This window comes from Parus major, chromosome 2 (genome assembly GCF_001522545.3).
Source record: "Parus major isolate Abel chromosome 2, Parus_major1.1, whole genome shotgun sequence".
Taxonomy (NCBI): Eukaryota; Metazoa; Chordata; class Aves; order Passeriformes; family Paridae; genus Parus; species Parus major.
In genome coordinates this window covers 60,295,652-60,321,414 of record NC_031769.1, presented here as the reverse complement: position 1 = coordinate 60,321,414, position 25,763 = coordinate 60,295,652, and the positions used below count along the sequence as shown (strand labels likewise).

The window sequence follows — 25,763 nt, the reverse complement described above, 5'->3', positions numbered from 1 at the left end:
TTCAGCAGTAAGCTATATAATAATTCATGTCCTTTCTCACAGGTTCAGGAAATTAGACCACATGCTATTGCAAGTGTCTAAATTTTCCAATGTTTTGAAAGATTATTTCCATTGCAACTAGCTTATTCAGTTCTACCCTCCACTTACCATTCCATAAAAATTAATTTATTTGCTTTGAGAAAAAGACATACGGGCCATTTTTTTTCTAAATGTTGGTCAAAGTGTGATGGAGCATTGCCTAAAGCATTAAAAAATGGAAAGGGTCCAACACAATTCTATAGCAATAATTAATAAGAATGAATATTATTACTTATGATCAATGAGTGATTTTGGGTGTTAAAAGACTTCCAGAATTTCCACTGACTTAAACAATATGTTCCAGTTACTATGATCTTGATGTCTGTGTAAGCTCAGACTATATTTTGGGAATTTAGTGTACTGACTTCAGAAATGAGCAGGAAGAGAAGTTTATGTCTGTAAAACATATAAATTATTAGTGCTAATAAACTGGATCTCACTGGGACTATTAGACTTAAATTTGACATGCATTATCTGAAGAAAAAGGGATCAAAAGAAAGAAAACCATATATTGCACATTTTCCTTTGTGTGTTTCTTTGGGGCAAAGCCTGGAAAGTTGCCTTTCCATTTATGAAGAATTATATGCCCCACTCAGACCTGGAGTTGATGGAAAGCATTCCATAGCAGCAGCATGCAGTGAGCTGCCTACCTCCAGAGATGCAGGAGCAGCAGATGAAGCTTCTCTTCAGCACTAGGAAAGATATAACAAAGGGACAGGAGGCTACAAATAGGAATCAAAGAACAGGAGATAGTGTTAATGGTTTGATTGACTGAAGATATTTCCGCTGTGGTCAAGACAAGCAGAATTTTCACTGCTTTTGCTTGCATTTTGGCATAAATAGAGGAGAAGAGGATACCTTCAAGTATTAACTTCCTACAATCCCTGCAGAATTTGGCAAGGCTCTCTTCAGCTGGGAGGAGCGGCTTTTGAGCACAGGAAATGGGCTTCTGGACCTGAGGGAGTATTCAGCAGTTCAGTAACTACTATGTCAGACTTCTGTGGTACTTTTCATTCTAATAACCTCAAATTACCTCGCAATGAAAGAGCTTTCTTATGTTATGAGATCCCAATTCAGCAGGTAAACCTCCCTTCTTCAGAGCCCCTCCAAAGAAAGGCTTTTGAAAAAAAAGCAATTGGATTTTAATAGAAAATAAATGAGAATTCTTAATTTCTCACAGAATTATCAAGGCTAGAAGAGACCTTGAACATCATTTGGTCCAACCATCAACACAGCACTGCCACAGTTACCCCTAAACCCTATCCCCACCTGCCACAAGTCTCCTACACTTACAGAGATGTGACCCCACCACTTCCCTGGGCAACTTTATTCAGGGCTTAGCAACTCTTATAATTATTATTTTTTTTTATTTCTAATACCTAGTTGGGATCTCTCCTGGTGCAATTTAAGGTTGTCTCCTCTTGTCCTTTCACTTGATATATGGCAGAAGAGATGATCCCCTTCTCACGACACTCTCCTTTCAGGCAGAGAGTAATGATGTCCCACCCGAGCCTCCTTTTCTCCAGGCTGCCTCACTCAGTCCTCAAAAGACAGATTTTTCTAGACCCTTCACCAGCTTTGTTGCCCTGCTTTGTACAAGCTCCAGACCCTCAATGTCCTTTTTAAAGTGAGGTTCCCAGAACTGAACACAGATTTTGAGACATGGCCTCATCAGTGCTGAGTACAGGGGGACAATCACTGTCCTGCTCCTGCTGCCCACACTGTTCCTGATACAGGCCAGGATGTCATTGGCCTTTTGGCCACTTGGGCACAGACTGTGTCATGTTTAGTGGCTGTCAACCAGCACCTCCAAGTCCCTTTCTGCTTTGGGCAGAGTGACAGCTCTCAAGCCACTCTGCCCAAAGCCTGTAGTGCTGACTTGGGTTCTTGAGAGTCGGGTGCAGGACCCTGCACTTTGCTTTATTGAAGGTCTCACAGCTGGCCCCAGTCCCAAGATCCAGTTCATCAAGGCCTCTCTGTACAGCCTTCCCACCCTTCAGCAAACCTTCAGTCTGCCTAACTTGATGTCTGCAAATTAACCAGGGATACACTCAGCCCCCTTGTCCAAATCATCAATAAAGATTGTCAAGCAGGACCAGCCCTAACACTGAGTCCTGTGGAACACCACTGGCAACCTGCTGCCAAATGGATTTAGTTCCATTCCTGGCCCACTCTCTGGGCCAGGCCATCCAGCCAGTTTTTCACAAATTGGACTGACTAGGTCAAAAATAGTCACCATAAAATGGATAACCAAAATCCATTTCCCCCTGCCCATTGCATCCTTGCAGGGATACCTTCCATTCTGGTTTAATTCGACTCAGTCAATCTTTGGACCAGACCAGGCCATGCATAACCAATCCTGCTCCTCATGAAACTGCTTGTTCCCATCCTAAAGACAATTATGAATCTACTTCTTGCTTTTATTCATTATATTCCAGCCTGCCCCCTGGAAGCCTTTTTTACTAAGCAGTTGCTCCTTCCTGTCTGCCATACCCTACCTTTTCTATGAATTCATCTCCTCCTTGACACTTCATGGATGAAAAGGTAGAAGGAACCATCTTCCTCTTACAAGGGCTGCAGCTGAGTCAACTACGTCTATCACAAAGAAATCTAAACTCTAAACTGAGTAAATAAAACAGACACTGTCAGATGAACCTTGGCATTATACTAAATCTTCAGTTGAGGAACAGGAGCCAGGAAAAGGAAACATCTTAGATAATAAAGATTAGTGTGAGGCTTCTGACTTCCTAGGTGCCTTGCCCAATTCTCCAACCTGGCTGGCTTATACGTCATGCCATAAAAATTTAGATGAGTCTATTTTAAAGTCTTCCATGTCCTGGAAATGCTCAGAGAACTTACCCACTCACCATTCACAGGAATGTTGTTCCTGTGCATATACACAGCATTTGGCTTAATTAATTTGATGTACAACATTGCGTCTTAAAAATGTCAAAAGCCTAGAGGATGCTTTTCTCCACCCTCAGTAATCAACAATGCTATGTTTTTCTCTTTATTTCTCAAAATAAAAACTTCACCAGGTCAGTTTTGTTCAGGGATTAATTTTATTTTTGACTGATTTCACAACCTTCCCAGTTTAACCCTGTGAACTGCTGTATAACCATCGGGCCTTTGAGCTGACTTTTCATTCCAAATCAATGTTTTCTAAATAATTATTTACCCATGAACAGGTCATAGAGGCCCTATGGCAATGTTTTCCTCCCCCTTCCATATGCAGAATCATTACTCAAAAGGGCAATGTGCCTCAGGTTTCCAGACTGCTCACCAATTCATCTTTTCTTTAAGCCACATTATGCATAAGCATTCATGTGCAGCACCAAATCTGGAGAATGCCTGTCCAATTCTTCAGAGAAAACAAATTAATTGAATACCATCAGAGAGAACAAAGTGCAGAGGCACCCTGAGTGTGTGAAGTTCCTGAACCCCTCCTAAGCTTTTCAACTAACAGGGACTCAGGCAATAGTAAACAGCAGTTCTGAAAACCATGTGGAGCAGTACCACGAAATCTCATTTTTCTATATACAAGTTTTCTTATCCAAAAAGTGAAGATTTACCAGCCAGCCTGAAACATTCAGCATTCCAGTGCTACAGGAGGCTGCCAACGGGAATTGTTCCAGACCTGAAACTGGGCAAAACAGGATGAAAAGGGAGAGGATCACAGAGGTGAGTCCATGGCATGAAGTGTAGTCAGAGTTGCACAGTGTTTTAGGGTAAAGGAATCCACTCTTCCACATGGTTTCTGCTGGACTGAGTAACAGCTCCACTTTGACCTGCCCTGAATTCAAACACAAAACAAAATTTCTTTACAAAAAAGTTGAAGTGCTACAAAATATGGCTCAGTTCTGTCAACTCCATCTTCCCCACCAGTGTTCTGCCCACCAAGTTATTTGCAGTGTCTCTCAAATTATAAATAGCTCAGCATGACAGATCTGACCTTCACCTAGGCTGAGTTTAGTTGGTAAAGGGACCGGCTGCTGCTCCTTCAAAGCTGGTAACCTGGACATGGCAGTGGGCTGTATGTGTGGGGGACTATAATTGGAGCTGACACATGTTAGAGTGAAAAGGTATCAGGGCCAAGACCTGAGTTCATGACTCTTCTCCTTGGCTCTGATGAGATTCTGCAGAGTAGGACATGCTCAGGGCTTGTGCCACACCACTTGCACAAAATTTCACAATGAACAAGACAGATGGTTATGGCTAAAAGTCAGATCCTGAAGGAAATGGGGAATAAACTGTGGAAAATGGAATGCTGAAATTCTCTGGGGGAAGTGGTGTTTTGTCCTGTGCCTAGCTGTAAACAACATAAATCAAAGGAGATCAAAGAAAATGTTCCTTCTCCCTAGTTCTCAAAACCTTTGAACAGTACAAGACCCACCAGTCTAAGGTTAAATGAAAAAACAAAAGGAGTGATTAGAGTGAGGGATTAGGTCAGTACATGGATTTTAGAAGAGGAAATGCTGTATTTAACAGCTATTACTTGCCTTTATACCATGTAAAATGCCAGAACATCAGGGCTTCCTCTGCACCTCAGTCACCAGAAGTGGGTGGTCAGCAGAGCACCCTGCTGCTGAGCAAAGAGATCACCAACATGACAAGAGTCAAGCTCTCCACAGCAGTGTGCGGTGGGAAGGCATGGCATTAGTGGAAAACTGTCCAGTCTGATTATAAGGATATTTATTTTTCCCTTGGGGACAACTAGAGTTGCCCAGAGATCATGCAGCCTCCTTGGAGGTTTTCAAGTCCCACTTAGATAAAGCTTTGAGCAGCCTGGTCTCATCTTATGGCAGGTCCTGTCTAGAGCAGGATATTGGACTGGAGACCTCCTGGGATGTTTTCCAGCCTATCTTGTGATCATACTTTCTCTGATATTGTTTGTATTTTAATTGAACCTCTATCAGAAAAGAAGACACTCTATAATTGGTTGCAGGGACTCTATCTCAGTATTGGAATATTTGGGGTCTTCTGCCTTTTGTAATGACCAACTAAGTACCACTACAATTACATTACAATTGAGATTACACCTAGATGTTTAATGCTTCCATTTTAATATCCAATTTTGACTTCAGTGTGTCAACAAGCCAGTACTTTTCAGCCCAGAAAGTTTGCATGCTGTACGTACTACATATAGTATGGTGTTTTGATATAGTGACCCATAATAGGAAAAAATACACATGCACAGGAAATTAATCTTCATCTCCTGGAGCTGTTCAAACATCCAAGGTTCCATCAGACTCTTCCAGCTTAGCGCCATCTTCCTTTGCATTTCTAGGGGATGAGAACATAAGGAAATGCCATTCCTTTTACAGCTATATCGTGCTATTACTCCAGCTACTTCTGAGATATTGGTACTGTTTGTTCTCCTAGCAGCAACTTTGAGCTACTCAAACAGTCACATATTGCTCAGAGAAAATACAGAAGAAAAACAAGCTGAAATTTTGGTGGAGACCTTAATTATGAACACATAAGGATAAGTACATTTTTCTTCATTAAGTCCAGAATGTCCAGCCTGTACAACACAGCAAGAATTTCTAACCCTTCTCAAGTAATGTCATTGATGCCAGATATTTAGTGCGATGATTTCAGCAGTGAATGTCAAATATCTCTCAAATATTTGCATGCTTCTTAGCTCCTAAACTGACAAGCTTTAATTTAAGCAGATATAAGTGAAATCTGCCACAGCACATGTTGGCTAAGATATTTAAATTACATAGGCCACAATGAGAAAGACACAGAGCACATGCAATCCTCATTAGAATCAGTGTGGCAGGGGCTCTACTCATTAGAGTTATTTAAACAATAAATTAATTAAAAACTCCTCAAAAAGCCCAAGTATAAAACTATTCAAGATGTGTGGGAAAAATGCCACAGTCTTGCAATCTGCTCTTCCTGGAAAAAATGGCAGTCCTCTCTTTTCCTCTTCATTTCTCTTTCTCCCACAGATCTCATGTGGAGTATATAATCCATAACCAAGCAAATGGGGCAACAGAAAGTGTGAGAACATTAATTCCTGCATCATACCTTTCTGGAAGCTCAATAGACCCCAGCAGCTAGGCAGTGGCAAACTGAACTGGGGGGCTCATCAAGTTGCTAAAAAAATTTCCGACATGAGTCCTGAATATGTCATACCTCCCATTCTTTTGTCTTTAGCCCATCCTTTAGGGATACAGTAAGCTTCATAGGACAGTCACTATGTCCTTTTAAGTTTACTTTTCTCAGGAAAGCACTACATGCCAGCCTGTATCTTTCTATCTTCTCTCCCTCACCACAGACTTTTGAGCCTGTTGGCACATTTCAAGCCAGTTACTACAGGGCAAGAAGGTAAAAGATGAAATTCCCCAAATTGTATGAAAGTAAGAAGGGAGGAATAAAATTGTAGTTCTTTTAACGAAAGAGACCTCTAAGAACTCTTTCACCATATTTTTAGTTACCAGAGAATCACCAAAGGCAGGCACTTTGAGGAGTTTCCCAGTTGCAGTCAAACCTTGGAACAGAGCTCATATGTTCTTAGACACAGGTTAATCCAGTGACAAGATCCAAAGCCATAGAAAACCAGGCATCTCATTAATTCCAGCTACCAGACCCTAATTCTAGGCCTGATTTTGCATAGAACTAATTGTTATCTCCACCTGTCTGTTCAAGTCCTTGGAGGACAAAGGACTGGATCTAAACCTGCAGTTAGGTGCTCGCAGTTCCACTTGGATAGGTGGAGAGGCCTGATAGCAAAGGATCTTCTGTCCCTCCTCTAACCACTCAGTTCTCCTCCAGAGCTGTTACTGAGGCACCTTTAATTCTTCTGCAGGCTGTGTCCAGAAATATAAATGTTTTGGCTACATTTAGCCAAACATCTTGGAGCCATCCTACCCCAGAAGGCATTTTCCGACTTATGAACTAGGTCCTCTAGTGCTGACATTTACTCAGCACTCAGCTGATGGAGAGAAGAAAGTTCTATTGAATCTGTCCTGTTAGACGGCCAGCAGCAGCTCAGTTCCCAGAGTTGAGCAAGAGTGCACAGAGGGAGCTCTCCTTTTGGGATCTGGCCACTTTCTGCCCCAGGTGCCTCCATCCCAGGTAGCATTCAGAATTATTCTCTCAGGCTGAAGCCAAGGGAACTGGGAATAACAGATGATGAGGATGACTAACTACAGACATCCTGTTAATGCCCTGCTGAGATGATCAGCCAATAAATTTCCATCCAAAGATAAGTTTCTAAGAAAATGGAACATGCCAACCTCTCTCCACTGATGGAAGAGGCAACCTAAAGCATTAAACTTCTCTCTCTTACACAGGTACCTTTACAGTCTTCCCTTCAGATTCCAAAATATACCATTCAATCCTTTAAACCTGAAACAATTTTATTTTTAATAAATAATATTATTTATTTATTAAATAATATTATTTATAATAATAATAAACTTATAACCAGAAATAACTTGTTAGATCCAGTTGGGGTACATTTCAGACTCTATAAATAATGTTCACATATTTACATTATAAATTTAGTGCAGAATTTCAAGTCTTACATTTTAGATGCCAAATGCTTTTAGTAGAAAGCTTTTTAGATAATAGAATCTTTCTTGTACTATGCATTCATAAATTTCCTTCAGTTATAGGGGTGAGTTGAAAGATCAGTTCAACACTGCTGATTAGTTTCTTAATTAAGTTATTGTGTTCAAAGAGGGATAAATAAATACTGGTCACAATTTAAAGGGAAGCAAAAGAGGGCCACAGAACTTGAAAAGGCTGCCCAATGAAATAAAAACAACAAAATGTTGCATTTTTCTCTCTGGAGAAATGCTTTTGCAAGTGGCTGGTATGAATTTTCTCCCTCTCAAGAAGTGGACTGGAAATGTTGCACTGAGCTATCATGAAAAAGGGGTCAATCAGGGGTGTTTTGTAAGGTGGGGAACGAGATTTACAGCAACATAATCAGTTGGCCAGTTCATCATTACACACTACACATGTCCTAAATTAGGAGAGCATGAAGCGGGTGGATACATTATGCTGTTTCACGGGAAGCAATTTGAGCGAGTTGTTGTTCTTGTTCCAGTTCTTTGAGACTCAACAACACATCTCCTAGGAATCTGTAAATCATCAGCAGGTGATATTGTTGGCTGTCACAGCACAGACAGGCTGAGCCAGTTACAACTTTTACCAGGCTTTTTTTCTGTTCTCGTTCTTAAAATTCTTTCCAGGAAGCTGCGAAACAAACCACAAAACAATCAGTAAAATAGGACAGCACAAAACAAAATTCCAGAGATAAGAGACGTGCTGATAATTTAGTCTTTGACATCTGTTCAGAAGCATTGCTGTGTTAAATATCAGTCCTTTAACAGATTAATATACATATGCCTGCTCGCTCGCTCTCTCTGTTCACCTACGTAGACTCTGTCAGGGCACTATCTGAATGCCCCAGGAAACATCAGTGAATGCACCCTCACAGAACCTTTTTAGGGTATCAAAATAGAGAGATTAACAGACTTCTCTGAGGACAGATGTAAAATATATGGCAGAGAAAGACCCTCAGAATTCTGGTTCTGCATAACCACAGCAGAAGCATCTGTGCTATAAGGGTCCCCCATCTATCTGGTACATAAAAGGTTGCTCCTGATTGCTTCTGTGGCCACTGAGGAGGAAACAAGATTTACATCAAAACTGTGTTGGACATGAGGGGAATCTTCCAGCTGCAGAGAAATGAGATACTGGGACAGGATATTCACAACACTTGTGACTCGTCCTTCAAATAGGTTTTTGAAAAAGGGCTGATAAATAATCCTCAGGAATGGGTTTTTTGAAAGATGGAATTGCCCTGCTGTGTTCTACACTTTGGACATGACAGCCTAGGGTATTACCTATTTTGTTTTTCTGTCTTTAGCTTTGCAGTGCATATCAGGACTTGAGTGGTAGACAAGTAGTGGTGACATTTATTATCACCATGGTAAAAAAGAAATGGGTTTAAGTCTACTGTGCCAGAAGATATACAAAATTATATATATCTCATGAAGTTATTAGAATAAACCAAGAAGCTACAGAGGACTGCAGAGGACTACAGAGGACAGGCTCTCTCAGCCATGCTGAAGCACAGTCAGTGGGGCATGAGGGAACATATCCATATAAAGAGACTAGGGCACTGACATGAGCTATAGGGAGTATGTAAGGTGTGCTGAAAAATAACTTTCATGAATTCTTGCAGCAGCTGATCAGTCAAGAATCTATGAGATGGAAAAGCAAATGAAACGGCCACATCTGCAGGAAGATGAGATATTATGGGTCCAACCCAACCCCTTTTGCAACTCAACAGAGCACTTCCATCTGACTTCAGGAGTTTGGACTTGGCTTCCCCTTTAGGAAAAGTGACCCAAACTTCGTACTTTATAAAGGGCTGAATTCCAAGGGAATGCCAAGAAATTTAGCACCCTCCAATGGAGTCTCTTGTTACAGCATACTTGCGTGGGATTTCTGAACATCTGGGAGCCCATCCTGACCCAAAGTCATGGACTGCACAGATCCAGCCAGAGGGCTCTCAACTGTCTTTATGTGCACTCAGCAACTCTCAGTGCCCAAGCATTAAAATGCAGGTATCACATTTCTGAGCTGGGTTTTCCAGTCAAAAATATATCTGTGCATAACCCAGTCATCATTTTGCAATGCATCTTCCTCCCCTTGCTTGTTCGAATGGGGTTTGCCTCTGCCCTCTTTATAGAGATAAAATAATTGAAACAGTTGACATAAAACATGTGTTCTGAATTATTTATGTGTTTTCTAGGGGAATAAAAAAAGAAAAAAAACCTAAGGAAAAAAAAGAGACAAAAATACCAAGCATACCTGCCTATCTATGCAGCAGAAATGGAGAGGAGCTGGGAACAAATACAGCCCATTTCAAAACTATGGTTTGCATTCTGTGAGGAAAATATTTGTTACATCATATATGGCTCTGCGAGTTTTCTATGGATTAAGCAAACACCACCATATGCTGCAGGTCAAAAAAAAAGACAAAACCCTGTGCATGTGCAGAGATACAGATATCTGTCTCCTTCTGCCATTTCTAACAGTATGCAGAGCTAGAGTTCATAGCAGGATCTGGCACTGAGGAACCAACATGTGCATCTGAATGTGGCCCTGCAGAGTTAGATACATTTGTTCGTATGGTTATACTGCATCATGGCTGGAATATGCAGCTCATTTCTTCTCTTTTGGCTAAGCTGGGGAAGGCTCAAGTCATGAAGCCCTGGCAGCATAGCACCCATCAGGGCATTCTCAACAAAAGCCTCAAATTCCTCTGAGTAGCCAAGCTGCAGGTATATACCTGAGAGTTTCCACAGCCCAGCTCACTATGTTACAGGATCACAGATGTGCTAACTTGATCTTCACTACACTCTAGGGAGAAATCTAAGTCAAAAGCTTTTCAGAGACATAGGCCTCACTTTTCTATTCATGAGACAGACCATTTTTATGTGGCCATGGTATGTTGCATTTATCTGAAGATTATGTTCAGCTGTTGCCTTTCCAAACCTTTTGATACAGTGCCTGTATACGTTCACTAGCCTGTCAAGGATAAAATGAATACAGGGAATCTTGGAAAGACATCAAGCAGAGAGAAACCTAGATCACAATAACATGATATCAAGTGTAGATAACAATCCAAACTTATCGAGGGCCTGGGGTTTAGTTGGCCCCTCTCTGTCCACAAAATGGATGCTTACAAAAAACCCTCTAAAATTTTGCACATCAACTTCTGTGACATTGGCCATTCAGGAACTCATGCTGGTTTTGGTAAGTGCTGGGAAAACTGGGCTTTTTGGCATAGAGCTATTACTTTTGCCTCTGGGAAGCAAAGAAAACAGATCAGTAACTACAGCTCAAGAGACAGATTTACATGGCCCATGTAAATAAAAAATTTGGCCAGGCTTCTTTTATTTCCAGTTGTTTCATCTTTATAATATCTTTTCAGCTTTACATTAAAGATGGTTCTTATCACAGAATTCAGCCTCAAATCCAAGGCTAGATGTGGAATATCCTTTACCTAGATGAACCCTTTTTAACCCCATGTCTACTTTAGGACTTAAGCTTTGGTTCAGAACTAGCCACAATTTCCAAGATGCCCTCTTTTAACAAAATTTTAATCTTTTTCTAAGTTTGCTGGCCATAAAGCATTTCTCAGTTTCAGTATATTCTGGCTTCCCACAGGTGTCCTTTGGTCACTTCTGGAGATCCTATCCTAAGTTGGTATACACTGTTCAGGAAACAAAGGCAAATATTTGCTGTCTAGTGTCTAGACATAACCTTGTAAGCCTCTTGTAGGCCACCTCCTTGCCCTTCTCCCTCTAGGGCCAGAAACATGTTGCTACAGACTTTTGGTACTCGAGGCTGGAATCAGGCATTGGAGTGATGAGGGAAACACGCAACAACACTACTGCTCTCTGCTCACATAGTGAGTGCTACAGGGGACATATGTATGATGCTGTAGGCATCTCTGTCCCTACCCTGACAAACATTGCTGCCTGGTTAACAAAACCATTTGCAGATCTCCCCTCTACTCACATGACAAACAAATCCAGACCCATGCCTCAAACGCTCTACGCCTTAGGATCCCCTTCCTCTTTTAACAAAGACAATTTCAAAATCCGGTAGCTTGAAAACTCCCAGCATTCAGCACAAATTGCTTTAAATCCCAGTGGAAAACAGATTCTTCCATTTCAATAACACAGAGTTTTCTTAGAGAACTGGAAATTCAGAGGAGACTGAACTACAGTTCCTGCCAAGCCTCAGCTGCACACTACAGCAGCCGGGGCAATGAGTATTTATTTTTTCCCACAGTGGTGGAATTGAGACATCTCTCATGTAAATATGTTTCCCCATGTTTTAAATGATGGCTGCTAAAGACTGTCTCCCACACTTCAAGAAGCTGAGTGCACATCTTTGTCTACTCACCTACTCTGGAAAACTTGGATCAGGTCACATACCTCCAACAACGTCTTAGTTTGGAAACCCCTGCTGGCCAATAAAACACAGAACATTCTCCTAAGGTGATGGAAAGGAGAACCTCAGTAAAACATTATAGATGGGAAAACACTTATTCTCTTCAATTAGCACCTGGCATCCTCCTCACTAGTTTCAGTCATCCTCACACCTAAGCCCACACAACCATCCATTGTTCTCTCAAAGACCTTCTCCACAGCCTGCTAGGGGCTTATGCTAAATACTGTTCTAGCCTCAGTCCCATCCAACCAGCAATGCCTTTAACACTTTGCTGACTAGCAATCTGCAGGAAAAGTAGGATTATTCTTTGTCACCCTCAGCCCAGCAAGCATTATCCTTCTTAGTCACCCAAGTCCAATACCATACTATGTCTCAAGTCTTCCTTACAGGCAGTGGTTGCTATTGCAGCCCTACAGGAACCAAATGTGTTCCCTTTCTTCTCAGGGGAAAATGCCAGCACCATGAAGAGCCTGCCTTCTCAAAATACTCAGGAGTCAGCACAGTAGTCAGCAAGAGCCAGAAGTTTCCTACCGAGCCCCAGATCCAGGACTGCCATTAGGATTTAACAGTGTCCAACACAGGAAGATGTGGCCAAAGAAATCCAGCTGCTGCCAAACTGGTTGCAGTCGCAACTGCATCTGAAGCTGGCCAGCACCCTGAGGTGGTCTTCTCACACATTTTCCTTAATGTGAGCAGCCCAAGCATGCCAAAGGGTTAGGATCTGCACAGATGTGAGTTCAGACAACTGCAAACAAAGAGAACAGAAAAAAGCCCCAACAGTCCTCACCACTCCTTCCCCACCTCATCTTCCCAGCTGTTATGTATTCACATCCTAAGGAGCTCCCAAAACTTACCCAGTCCAGCAGTTTTCAGTGCTCAGCTCCAAGTCCTGAATCATTCCTGCCAGCTCCCAAGAGATGCCAAGTGGGGATGTCATGGCCCAGTGCCACGCTCGGGAGTTTCCCAAAAGCTCTGCTCCAATTTTGGGGGTATGTGTCAGGTAGAACATGATGCCCTACACTGTCCTCTGTAAAATCCCTCCTCCCTTTTCAAGAGGCTTCTGAAAAGGGGTAGTTTCCCCCTTTCTTCAGAACTGAAGCAGGCAGAATAAAACACCTGGCTGTTAACCTACAGCCTTCTTAACAAAACAGAACATGCACTAGCAGAAAAACAAAATATCTACCTCCCTTTACGGCAAATTACACAGCTTTGTCTGGCCTATTTTTCTACTCTAAAACCATCCCAAGAATGAAAGCAGTAAGTGGACACCATCAGGGGGCCAGGAACAAGTATTCTGATACTTCTGATACAAGTTCCACCATAAAGCACTTGTGTAGCCACAGATATACATACATGACGAGGACACAGAAAATCTCATGGGGGAATCAACCACTTTCTCATCAGAGAAACAGAGAAGGACTTAAATGTTGTCCCATCAATAAGGGTAGTGGCCACCCAGTGAGCAGGAAGGAGAAAACTAAATATTGAGTTGCTGCTCAGAAATTGAGCCCAGCCTGTGCTGTGCACAAAATAAGGCAGAAATTAAAGGGAAGAAAATAGCAGAAACATATGTAATTAAATTCTATGACAGAAAGACATTCCCAGAGGGACTAACAGAAGATACCAGGGGTAGCTGGAGTTCTGCCACTGGCTGACTTGAAATTGTCAAGCATGTGCTTGTATGAGTGTGTCTGTATGTGTGTATTCCGGCTGTGCATGTGGGATTGCTCTATGCACAGATCATCTACATAAAATCAGTAGCCCAGTCCCTTGAGAGAATGCTGGAGGGATGAGAACTGAGGCTAGAAGGACAAGTGTCAGAGGTCCATCAACAAAAATCTACGCAGAAGAACAGAGTGGTTCCTTATACTGATCATATACGTATATAATTCCCACTACTGAGGAATTTGCATGAGTAGCGGGGCAATTACAGTCAAGATGCAATTTACCTACTAGGAAACAACAGCCTTGCCTTTGCAACTCTGAGGGCTTCTTTTAATTAATTTATTTTCTAATGTGCATGCATTCAGCTTCAGTGTGAGCAATGGCTGGAGTAGGAGAAATTCTCTTCTAGTAGAGGAAGTGGGAAGTAAGGCACCTACCCATCATTTAGGCCTCTCTCCAGAATGCTGTTTGCCTGGAGATCATTGATCAAAATGATAGTTTTTAGTCATAAATCGAAAAGCTGTTGTTCCAATTCTAGGACAGGGGAGAGAGTGAGGCAAGGCCTGGGTGGAGATGGAAAAAATGACAGCAGGCAGCAGATGGGAAGTGGAGGTAGCCCAGGGAAGAGAGGCAGTGGAAAATTATGTTAGTAGGTAGCAGCTGGGATGAGAGGGGAAGTGGTCAGTTTAAGGGGAGAAGAAAAGACAGAGCTGTACTGCTGTTCATTCTGGTCACTTTACTGCAAAGTAAAAAAAAAAGGAGCCTGGACAAGGAAAATCAGAAGGCAGCCTTTAGCTTCTCTGGTTTCTGGTAACCTTCTGGAAGCCTTGTTCTGATCATTAAAATAATGACCAGTCTACAGTATAGCAAGGGAGAAGGGCACCAGCCACCTCTCTTCCAAAACTGACCCAAGCTTCCAGAAATGTTCCCACTGGTTTGGGCCTAAGGGTGCCAGTAAGCAGATTGCTAATCTCTAACACATGCCTTGTCTCAGCAGTCGCAGTGGGGTGAGGCACAAGGGTTTTAATTTCTGCTTTACATCCTTCCCGCTAACGCCCAGCGTGCCTCTCCCTTCACCACATGGCTTTGCGACCTCTGCTTCTACTATTTTCCACCTTCTTTTTCCAAAAGTCAGCCTCAGGGCCAGGGAAGGTGGTGAAGCACTGTGCAGAAGCAAAACCCAAATACGGCTACTTAAAGAAAATATTATTTTTCAACTGTAAGGCTTTTAAATTTTTTCCCCCCAGTTTATTTTTAGAACAATGGTAAAACATACAAATCCTGGAGGCCTCAAGCACTTTCCTGCTGTGCTATTGATTTAATTTATTTCTTTAATTTGTTAAAACCTCACCAAAAAAAATGTTATTCTTCGGAGACTTTGCTAGCCCAAGTTTTGCATATATTATTTGCTGCAAAAGATTAATGAGGTAGCAGAGGCATTTTTTAATGGATTCCCTTGGTTTTCTCTCACTCTCCATCACTTTTTCTCTTTTCTCAACTCACACGGCAGCGCAGGTCCACGAGTCTGCTAAGAGCTCTCCACAGGCAGGATACCGGCTATGGGAAGAAAGTAATGAAGTTAAAAAGTCTCTTTCACAACTGCTGCCCTTCTCTTTCCCCGCTCAGAGATCCCGTGCTAGCCGGAGCGCTGCCCCAGCCTCCGGCGGACCCGCCGCCTGCCTCCACAGCCGCGTCCTCGGCGGGGCTCGGAGGGAGGGGACGGAGCCCGACAGCCCGGCTTTACAGGAAGGCTGCGAAAGTGACAGCAGCTAATCCTACGCATAGTTCAGAGGTGCCGTCAGCGAGCCCGGCCATGCACAGGGGCCCTTCTCTTGGCTCACTGAGGAATCTGCTGACACTCCCAGAGACTCTTGGGGAGCACTTTGGATCCTGGCCCCAGAAGCCTTCCCATCGACCTGCTTCTCTTACGAGAATTGAGCAATGCCTGAAGTGTGGCAGCAGCACGGGCTTCCGTGGTGGTGGATAAGAATCAGAGCTGTTTCTCTTTCTTCATCCAGAATAACCAGGCTATTTGTCAAAAATACACACTTATGCTTAGAGGTGTCTAAATACTTCTCGCAGCCCGCGCTCGGCCTCTTCCACACAGCACAGATTTTGCCTAACAGGAGGTGAAGTGGAAAGAGACAAGAGGAAAACAATAAATGAGGGAGCACAGGGAGAGTGAGTTAAGATACTGGGGTCAGGGCAGAGAGATATAGCAGGTTCTTTGTGTTAGCTTTAGAGACAGGGTAGGTCTGTGGTGGGGCAAAGGTGTGTGATAGGGAAAAGAAGTCACAACACCCTGCTGCAGAAGTAAGAAGAAAGGTCAAAGTCTCTTGAAAAGCAGCCAACAGAGACCTCCTCTCTTTCTTCGCATGCAAAGCTGATTTTTAACCTGAATAGACCAAAAAGAAATGGCAAGCAGCCACTCTTCTAGCTTGCCTCCCTGCCTTTTGGGAAGTCTGCCCATTGCTTTAGGGCTGGAGACTCCTATATGCTGAGGAGCTGAAGACAAATGCCCATCAGCATGACTGCAGCCAGGCCACTCAGCACATCACCGCACTTAAACCACTTAGAACAATTTGGAACTGCGTCCAACTTGACCCATCAGAGAGAATACACAACAGGAACTGAGCAGAGGATACTAACCATGGTATGATTTCATTTAGGGGGATCAGCTAGTCGTCCAAGGGCCATGTACAGACTATGGGGCAAATCCATGCAGCTCAGTATCTTTTTATGCCGTAGTCTTAACACTAACACTGTCAGGACCATTGCCAAACATTTCTGAGCGTGCCACTGGTGCAGCACTGAGCCCAATAATCTGCACGTTTGCCTGAATCAGAGTGTGTCAGACATGATCAGCCAGATTTCTGCAGGCTCTGTTTGGCACACTCAACTGCCCTGCTGTGGGTGCTGGTGCCACACAGGCACAAATGTTCTGCGAGGAATCTGACTCCTGCAGCGTGCCATGCAGGCAAACACCAACAGCACATTTCTCTCACCCTGTCTTCTCTTTCCCTACAGAAAGAGCAAGGCAGAGCAAAGTGCAGGAATAAGGAAATGACATGAAAGTACCTGTCTGGAGCAGCCAACTCAAAGATAGTGACACACAATAAAGAGCCTTGAATACTGAAAAATGGGGCTGCCATTCTCTGTCACACCAGAACTGTCATAAACCACAAAAGAGACATGCCAATCATTTGAGGGCCCCCTCCTAGAAGAATTTTTATAGCACCATATTTCATAACTTCTTTCGCTACCTGGAGGGCCCAATTTCTTAATCTGTGTCTGCCTCTGCCTTCCCCATTTCAGTCTCCACTGCTGCAGGTACATTCAAGTCCCTAGCTACCCATCCCCAGAGGCACCAAGGGCCCTCCAGTGCACACAGAACACAGCTTCATGCAACATGCTTAATGCTGGGATCCAAAGGAAGGACTGCTGAGGGAGGCAAACCAAAACAATAGCTCTGTTATGATTCAGACTAAGGACTAAGATCAGCTGAGAGGAAGGGTCCCTTGTGTATTTGTTTCGAAGGCAAGACTTCTGTCCACATTGAACTCAGTGCTATTGGACAAGGTAGCTTAGAGCTAATTAGAACATTTCTAGATGAGTTTCAAGTACAGCCCTACACCCTCTCAGGCAACTCTGAAAAAAAATATAAACATTTAGTTCAATCAACAGAATTTTAAATGTGCAGATGTAGCCCTAACACCTTTGAATATCATTGGCTGGAATGTTCAATATATCAAATACTCAGAATTCCCCTTCTGGATTTTATTTGGGTTTTTTTTGGTTTTTTGTTTTTTTTTGGTTTTTTTTGTGGTGGTTATTTTTAAATTTTTTTAATGGTATGACACATGGTAAACAATAACACAGATATTTGCACTTAAATAATGCCATACATAGCAAAGATACTTGCATACATTCATTTAAAATAGTCCTGAGGCAAGCCAAATATACAAACAATTAGAGATCTGCAGGCATGCCAAGAAATATTCATGCAACATATAGGCCCAAGAGAAAATATAGTGAAGATTAAGAATATTATTAACACATATCTGGAGATAATAGTATTTGATGAATTTCTCTACGAGTATCTCTGTGATCCTGGCAATTCCCATTAAAAGGACTGGACTGACATTTTCCACATTTACCTACAACAGTCCAATCTATAGCTCTGCAGTAGGGCTTAGTATCTGCAATTTAGACGTCTGCTAAGCCATCTTCCTTTGTTTTGTTAGACAGTAATTAGATCCAACTCCTTCACTCAGTTCATGACCAATGTTTCTGTTTCACTCACATCCCAAGACAACTTCTGTCACCCTTTTCTTTAATTTTTTTTCCACAAAAAGGGGTTTTTTTTCCCTCCTGAAACTTGTAAGCTTTTTTTCCCATTACAATCTTTGTCACGCAAAGCAGGTGGTATCAGAAAGTGCAAATGCTTCCATATTCTTTGAATTACTATAAACTGCTCTATGGTTTTGTTCATCTTAAGTACCCAGTCTTTTGATATCTCAGCCAGTCCGCTCCACACTCACAAGTTAATAGGACTAGAGGCAGGGAGAGACATGAGAAAGGCCACCCAATTAAAGCGAGAAAATGAAGATCAAAACAGGCTACTGTGCTGTCATATGGTCAGGTACTGAACTGTGCCTGGTGCAGTCACTGATAACAGGCTAGATAATGCTGCACGTGTCACTTTGCTGTGACCTTCACCAGTCACCTGGCTAGAGCCTTATGAGAGCTGACTAACTTTTAAGTTAAAAAGGCTTAGATTAAAATTATTATTAACCCTGAAAATCCTCAAATAGCTTCACTGAAACAAGAGGAATGACTTTGAAATTACAAGCCCTGTGGAAAGGACTCTACATAATTTGATAACGCACACAGATAATTTTCTTCTCCATTAAACCAGCAGGAGCTGAGCACTGAAAGTCCATGCCTACTAGAGGGATAGGGGACTAGCCATGTGGCATGTAAGCATGGGGTTACCAGTGTCTAGGTCAATCCTTGGATCTGCTCGGGTACAAGCTGCTCCGTACAGCATGTACTCTTCTCCTGATTGTGCATCCAGAAACCACAGCATAAACATTGCTCTAGGCACCAATTCTATGGGGTAAGTGTTCCCAAACTCAATGTTGCTGTTTATGAATGTCCTGAGAAGGAAGTGAGGGGCAGGAAACTCACTGTTAAGCAGACACAAAAGCCTTCATTAAAACACCATGATGAATATAATCTACCTTTCAGAGAACTCTCGCAGCTGGAAATTGATAGGAAATGTAGGACACATCTAATTTTCAAAATAATAATAAAAAAAATACTTCGATGGATTCTCCCTTAGGATTATTTAAATAAGGGTTGCCTCTTCCTGCAAATGGAGTGAGCTGAGAAGGGTTCACCACACTTTGTACCAAACAAAGCTCTTACTAGAAACAGAACGCATACCACAGGAATTATTTGCTGGTGTGTTCTACTGCTTTTGACCAAAATTTTTGTGAGTTCAGCTGCCATCAGAGTATTCAGTAAAAAAGAAGAAGAGGGAGTCTAAAAGACTAGAAGTCTGTCAGTGCTACTGGACATTCCAGCTTGCAAAGAAGGCTGATCAGTTTACCTCCTAGTGAACACAATTACTTGTAAGGAGTCCACCTTAAATAAAATAACTAGGAAAACCCAAATAAGTGGAAGGAGAGTACAGGTACGATTTTGTTGCCTAAGATATCAAATAGTTTCACAACTGGTCTCTCAAAAACAAAGGAAAAAAACCCATCAAAATGCTGAATTTGGCTTCCACAGTGCAAAGAACAGCTGGAGCATTTCTGCATGACTTAGTTTAATGCAGCAAGATTGGAATTTTTAAGTTCCCAAGGAAAAAAAAAAGCAGCACAGTTGCTTTTCACTTTCTGCTATCTGTACCAGTTACCACCTGGATCCAAGTATTTGCCACTTAGGATCCAACTATTCAGAAATCCACATAATTAATTTGTATCAAAGCAAAGGTCTGTGAAACATCTGTACTCAAGAAGTGACCTTTGGATGAGAGAAGACCACTCCTTGACTCCCCAGGCCCTACAGATCAAACTTGCTGCTTGAAAAACTGTTTTCTAGCTCCAAGTCCCACCAGTCTGGCAGTGAAGTGCAGGTGAGATATAAACAAACACAGGAGAAAGGGAGAGGTTTATTAGGTATTATTGTAGGCTCAGCAGGTTTCATTTATTTGCCTGTTCTGGGGAAATTCAGACCCCTTTTCCATTTCTTTTCTGATACTTTCCTGAAACCTACACAGCATAGCAAGCAGTGCATTAGGCAGCACAGCTTTTGTGCCACCAGAGTCTCAAGGGTGGGCACAGATCTCATTCCAGCAAAGAACCCATACAGTCATGGGGCAACAGCTGGGCAATGGTTTGGAAGCTAATCACCACATCAGCTGGAGATCTCTGTGGGGTCAGAAGAGCAAGGGAGCTAGAGACCTACTTGCCCCAGATTTTCCCCCAGATCCCACGTTTCTTCCTATGGAGTTGTGTGACACACACAGACACGGGTATGGGCACAATGTGTGTCCCTGGATGCTGTTCTTTCAGACATAAAACCTGCTCATGCCAGGCACTGGCACATGTTCTTAATCTTACAGGGCTGTTTCACCTAATGGCTCCAAACCTGGCTTCCTGGAAGCAGCAGGGGACAGCTGCTGAAACACCATCAATCCAGACAAAGTCAACATGACCTGTGGACGTGGTCCAGCTCTGCCAGGAAGGGCCCAACAGTGAGGGCGGCTGAGGAAATATTATTGCAGCCTGGAGGCTTTCTCATGCAGAATTCTATTTTGGTGCACCATTTTTTGTTGCTTGAGCATTCCCCAGACATTTTGGAAACTCCAGACACAATAATACTGAGTTATAGGTCACAATGTTGTTATTGATAAAGGTTTCACCATCCTGATGTGGGTATGAACGCTTGTGAATGCTGCAGGATTATGCAGGGAATGATCACTCGCCATAGCCCACAACATATAAAGTGCCCACCAATGTGCACAGTAAATTAAATAACAGTGTTTCCTGCCAGTCCAAACAAACTTTTTTTTCTGTTCCTAGCAGGGCAAAGGAGTGCTAACCCACAGAACTGCAGTGTTTTGGAACTTCATGTAATAGTAGTGAGAAAAAAGTCACACTGCTATGAAGTGACAGAAACATCCATAACACGTTTTTGTCATCAACACAGCAGCAGTGGTTAGACACAAGGAAATGTTTATTTGATCCTCTTGCTAACATATAAATCAACTTGTTCTAAATATATTTCACAATAGGTGTTCTCAAGCAATGACCCAGTTTGAGGTGAGCTATTTGAGGTGATCACTGGATGTTTTGATCAGCCATCAAAACAAGCCATCTTGTTTTGAGGCAAGATAGCCATCTGAGTAACAACTATATCTTTTTTGTCCACAGACTGAGGAGTTTGCACCAAGAAGAGACCTGCAATGGAAATAAACTAACCCATTTTACTTGAGCCATGTTAATTATTTTCACTTAAAAAAAAAAAAAAAAAAAAAAAAAAAAAGAATGAAACTGTGACTTAGTAAATGGGAAATCCTTAAGGACTTGAATAAAGTTGTCATGTGTATCCACTTGCCCTAACCTTTGGCCTTTTGTCTAAGTACAAGGGGCATATCAGTTAAATATATGATGTCTTCTCTCTGGGAAACTCAGAGAGTTAATAAGTAATTTCAAACTATTATAATTTTGATGCATGGAAAAAAACCAACTTGGCTTTCCTCAGACAGTACAGCTGGGTAAGTACAGAATTTCCCGGCACTGTTTAAGTCTGGGTGGGGTGGGAAAAAGAAGAAGGAAAAAGAGAAACAAATGAAGTTGCTAAAGAAGGGAAAAAAAAAAGTGCAGAAATCCTGCCAGAAGTTCAGGAAACCTTTTTTTCCTTGTTTCTCTTATGGAGATCAAAAAATCTTAATTAAACATGAATCCCCTTGCAAAATGCTGATGACTTTGCTCAAACTAGGACAGCTAAGGTGCTGAGAAGCCATGAGGCTCAGCTGTAGTCCTTCAGATAATTCACATAAGCAAGCAGTTTAAGTGATAGGTCTCATGTCTGCAGGAGCAGCACAACAGTTCTCATCCTTAGGGAGGAACTAACTCCTGGGTATGCCTACAGCCCAAACCTGTCCACGTCCTCCAGGCACCTCTGCAGTACAAGCAGAAAATAGCAACTGCAGAGGAGAGTGTATGACCACAGCAAAGCCACTGCCATGTTTCAGGGAGATCTCAGCCCGCAAGAGAGCAACACGAAGGGAATTGCAAGCACCTTTTCCAACCTGTTGCACACCAGAGTGAAATGCCATTAGCCATCATGTAAATGGGATGACTCATTTTTTCCAGTGCCAGTGGATGGGACTGTGCTCACAGCTGTGCCTGGCCTTCAGGTGGGAGGACAGAATTCCAGTCTCAAGAAAGAGCATTCTTATTGCCCGTAAACTTGGCCTTTTGTCAGCCTGTAGCCATACTCTCAAATCAAATCTACAATTTCATTGCCCCAAATCACTTATTTTTCATCTAAGCACCTCAAAAGCAAACCTTGAAAAAGCTAGATATCACATTACATATCCCCAGTGAAAAAAAGACAAATAGTGCACAAACTACTTAATTAATAGAGGGTGCATGGTGGAAGTCAAACCCACCTTATGAATCCCATTCGTGAAATGATCAATCTTCTCTCACTTTCCCCATGATCTCCCTAAGCAACATGATTTCTCTCTCTAGGGTTTTTAAAAGACAAAAGTATCCTTTTAATATGCGCAGGAACAAATTCTGCACCGTGCCCACACAAAATATATGTTTATCAATATTTGATCTATATATTGATCTTACCAAAGTTAGTGACTCCCCCGACTTGTTTCCTGTGGCCAAACAAGAGCAAATAAATTTTTAAGAGAAGTCTGAAGATAGGAAATAGAACTCGGAGATGTATGCAAGCCACTACCTCCCTCTCACCCTCAAGTCTGGCAGACAGATCTTTCAGAACCAGCTTGCAGGAGGTGGCTCTGCAAGCAGGAAGGCTTTTTAAAGCAGTGCACAGGTACAAGGATGATTTTCATGTTAAGAAAATAACGTTAATTCTATTTTAAAAAGCCTTCTTTCTGCAGTGATTCGGGGACCTGTAAATTTGGGAGAGACCACTGGAATCCTACCCAATGCAAAACACAGCCCAGGGAATTCCATCCATTAGATTCTACAGCTGTCTTGCACATCCCAGCTCATTAAGCTCCAAACTTTTGATTATCCTCAAACTTGTATTGCAGAAATAAAAATAACTTAAAAGTCACTGTCTTCAGGGCCATGTCAACACAGACCTGGGGGCAAGCGACTAAAATATGACTGTGTAACTGCATTGTTAAGAACCTGCTGCTCAACCTTCTCCATATCCCTTGGAACCTCCTTGTCATGCAGTAGGAACCTTTCCAGGAAAGAGTTTGGCCCACCCACCTGTCAGGGAACATTTCTTCATGCTTGACAGGACAGGCATTGGCAGATTCAAGTCAGCATGGGTGTATCTCAAGAAATGCCCTATCCTGAAGCCAGCCCATCTACAGTGCAAGGAGTGTTCAGTTTGGATGCAAGATGAACTGGAGAACGACCCCAAACTTGGAACTGTGCTCAAAAGGCAGCCCAGGTAGAAAACCCATGATCACTCCTTTGATCATGCCCCCTTCATCTGAAGCACTCTCATCAAAAAGTAAATGCATGAAACCCCTCCTTACACAGAGCATAATTCTGCAGGTTGAAGAAGTGATGTGTTTTATGCTGTTTGGGAGGAAAGGCTGCAATTAGGCATTGCAGCTCTATTAAAATCAGCCATATTAACTGGTTGCTCATCTAATCCATTGCACTGCTCGGCCCACTTGCTCTTTTGAGTTTCTGCCTTGTACTCCACTCTGCAGCTGCCTTGCACCTCCCACTCCTTCTTCTTTACTGTCTTCACGTAAATCAAAATCCATCAAACCTCGCTTCTTCAGTAATAAATCAATTATTTGGATTACTCAACTGTAAAACCATGACTTTGTGGCTGCAAAGGCAGACTGTATTTAAGCACCTGGATGACAGCAAGCAAAAGAGAAAAAGAAGTATTTTAATAATTCTTAAGTACTTAAGGCTCACAGAGGGCCTTCTCTTCTTGGCACATCTGAGCTTGCCAGAAGGGTTGTACTATACTAAAAAAAGTTCTCATTTCTCGCTTGCCAGTCACACCCCCCACCAAAAAAAGAAACAAAACAAAACAAAAAAACAAAAACCCCAAAAAAACCCAAACCCAAAAAGAAAGGAAAATAAAGTAAAGCATTCCTATCAATTTATGTGCTATTTTCTCTGTTTATATGCTGTATTATTTGCTTTCTTTCCTGAATACAGACAAGTACAAATGTCAGTGGCAGACTAGAAATGTTGGGGCACACACAGTGCAATCTTGGTTTCCTCTAAACATCAGACCACATCACCAATTAAAAAAGAAAGAGAAAGAAAAAGCACTCAGCCTCCATCTACCTGCTTCCAAGCCAAGATAAGGAAATATCTCAAACTTTCCACAAAGCCTCATATTAGCTCCCATCAAAGCCAGGAGAATCCATCCTATTGTTTCCCTTGCTAGTGCTGCATCACTGCATTCCTACAGAGCTTCTGAATTTGTTCAGAGCTTGTTGATGTTGTTGTTGTTATTGTAAAAGCTGAGTGTTACACAAGACAGAGAGCTTGACAGCTTTCCCACAATCCCCAGCATGTGGGAATAGCGAGTAACAAAGTGTTAACACCTGCCAACTGGTGGTTAGGTGTACACGTCTCTGTTAACAACAAACACTGCTGCTAGCAGTCATCAGAGCAAAGCAGCAAATCTGTTCCCTTCTCCAGCTTGGCAAACACCAAACAATAACAAAAAAATAGGCACCTAATTGCTTGATTAAGATGTATCAGTGTTGGAAACTGCTGATCTAGAACATTGAATCTCTGACATTTACTTCACTCTTGATTAAACAGAAATGTTTAAAACCAGTTACTGTGCAGGCAGAAGCTCAGAGCACTGTGTACCATCCAGGGAATTGTGGCAGTGAAACTTTTCACAAAGAAACAGTCAGAACCACCTCCTCTCTGCTGTTTCATAAAGCAGCAGATGCTGAGACACTCTGGTTATAAGGAAAAAGGGATGGAAGAGTACTAATGAAGGACTAGGAGTAAGGAAACTCCTTGGAACTTCCAGGGGAACCTTGTGGAAAAGTCCAGCTCCTGCTCTGAAAAATGTTGCTAGACATGGAAGTCAAGACGGTTTCTTTATGCTGAGAGGGATTTGTTATGTACTTTTAAAAATCATGTTTTCATTTGGTGATTTCCTAGGCAGCTTTGTGAGCCAGGTGGCACTGATTTATCATTACCAATTTGCATGTGACTAATGTCCCAGACCTGAGGATAAAAGCCTGCTTGCTCTAGATTTGCCCTCAGTAACCAGCTTGCCTGTTTTCTTGCTCTTTCCCCGTAACAAAAAGGTAAGGAAGAGGTGAGTTGACTCACCCTCTCAAGTAAACTAGAGATTGCTCAGACAAAAGAAGGGAAATTTCATAAATGTAACAGTACTCACAAAAGCTCACTGCTGTCCCAGTCTCCCTAACTGTGCACACAAACTCCAGCTCAGCTGGGGAGGGACATTAATCCTGATTTCCATCAGATTGTATTTCTTCAGTAATTGCTATCAGGAAAAGAAATTATCCCATTCTTTAGCAGTGGGGTGAGGGGCAGGGAGGTGGATCTTCACATTTATGTCTTTACCCTAGACATATTACCTGAAATAATTCAGACAACTATGATTGTACCTGATTAATCAGATGATGGCCAGGACAACAGGTAATTTTAACCTACATTAGTTCCTGAATCTAAGGCACACGGAAGGAGGAGGGTAAGTGGAAGGCATGAGTAACTTCTTTTGATGGATCTACCAATTTTTGCCAGCATTAATGTTGCATGAAATAAAGACCTCCATAG

The 25,763-nt window shown here is 42.3% G+C and overlaps 1 long non-coding RNA gene across 5 annotated transcripts in view; it reads right to left on the bottom strand.

Moving 5' to 3' along the window:
* Positions 1 to 8,262: 8,262 nt before the first annotated feature.
* The window catches only part of LOC107200962, a 30,423-nt gene continuing 12,922 nt past the window's right edge, over positions 8,263 to 25,763 (bottom strand). Inside the window, exons 3-6 of one of the 5 annotated variants that reach the window (XR_004495916.1) lie at positions 15,241 to 15,294; positions 12,604 to 14,900; positions 12,025 to 12,084; positions 8,263 to 8,292 (exon numbers count right to left, since the gene is read on the bottom strand). This is a non-coding gene — a long non-coding RNA (uncharacterized LOC107200962). Of the gene's footprint in view, positions 8,293 to 12,024; positions 14,901 to 15,240; positions 17,543 to 25,763 lie in introns of those variants that run through there. The other 4 variants (XR_004495914.1, XR_004495913.1, XR_004495912.1 and 1 more) reach the window with 4 other exon arrangements.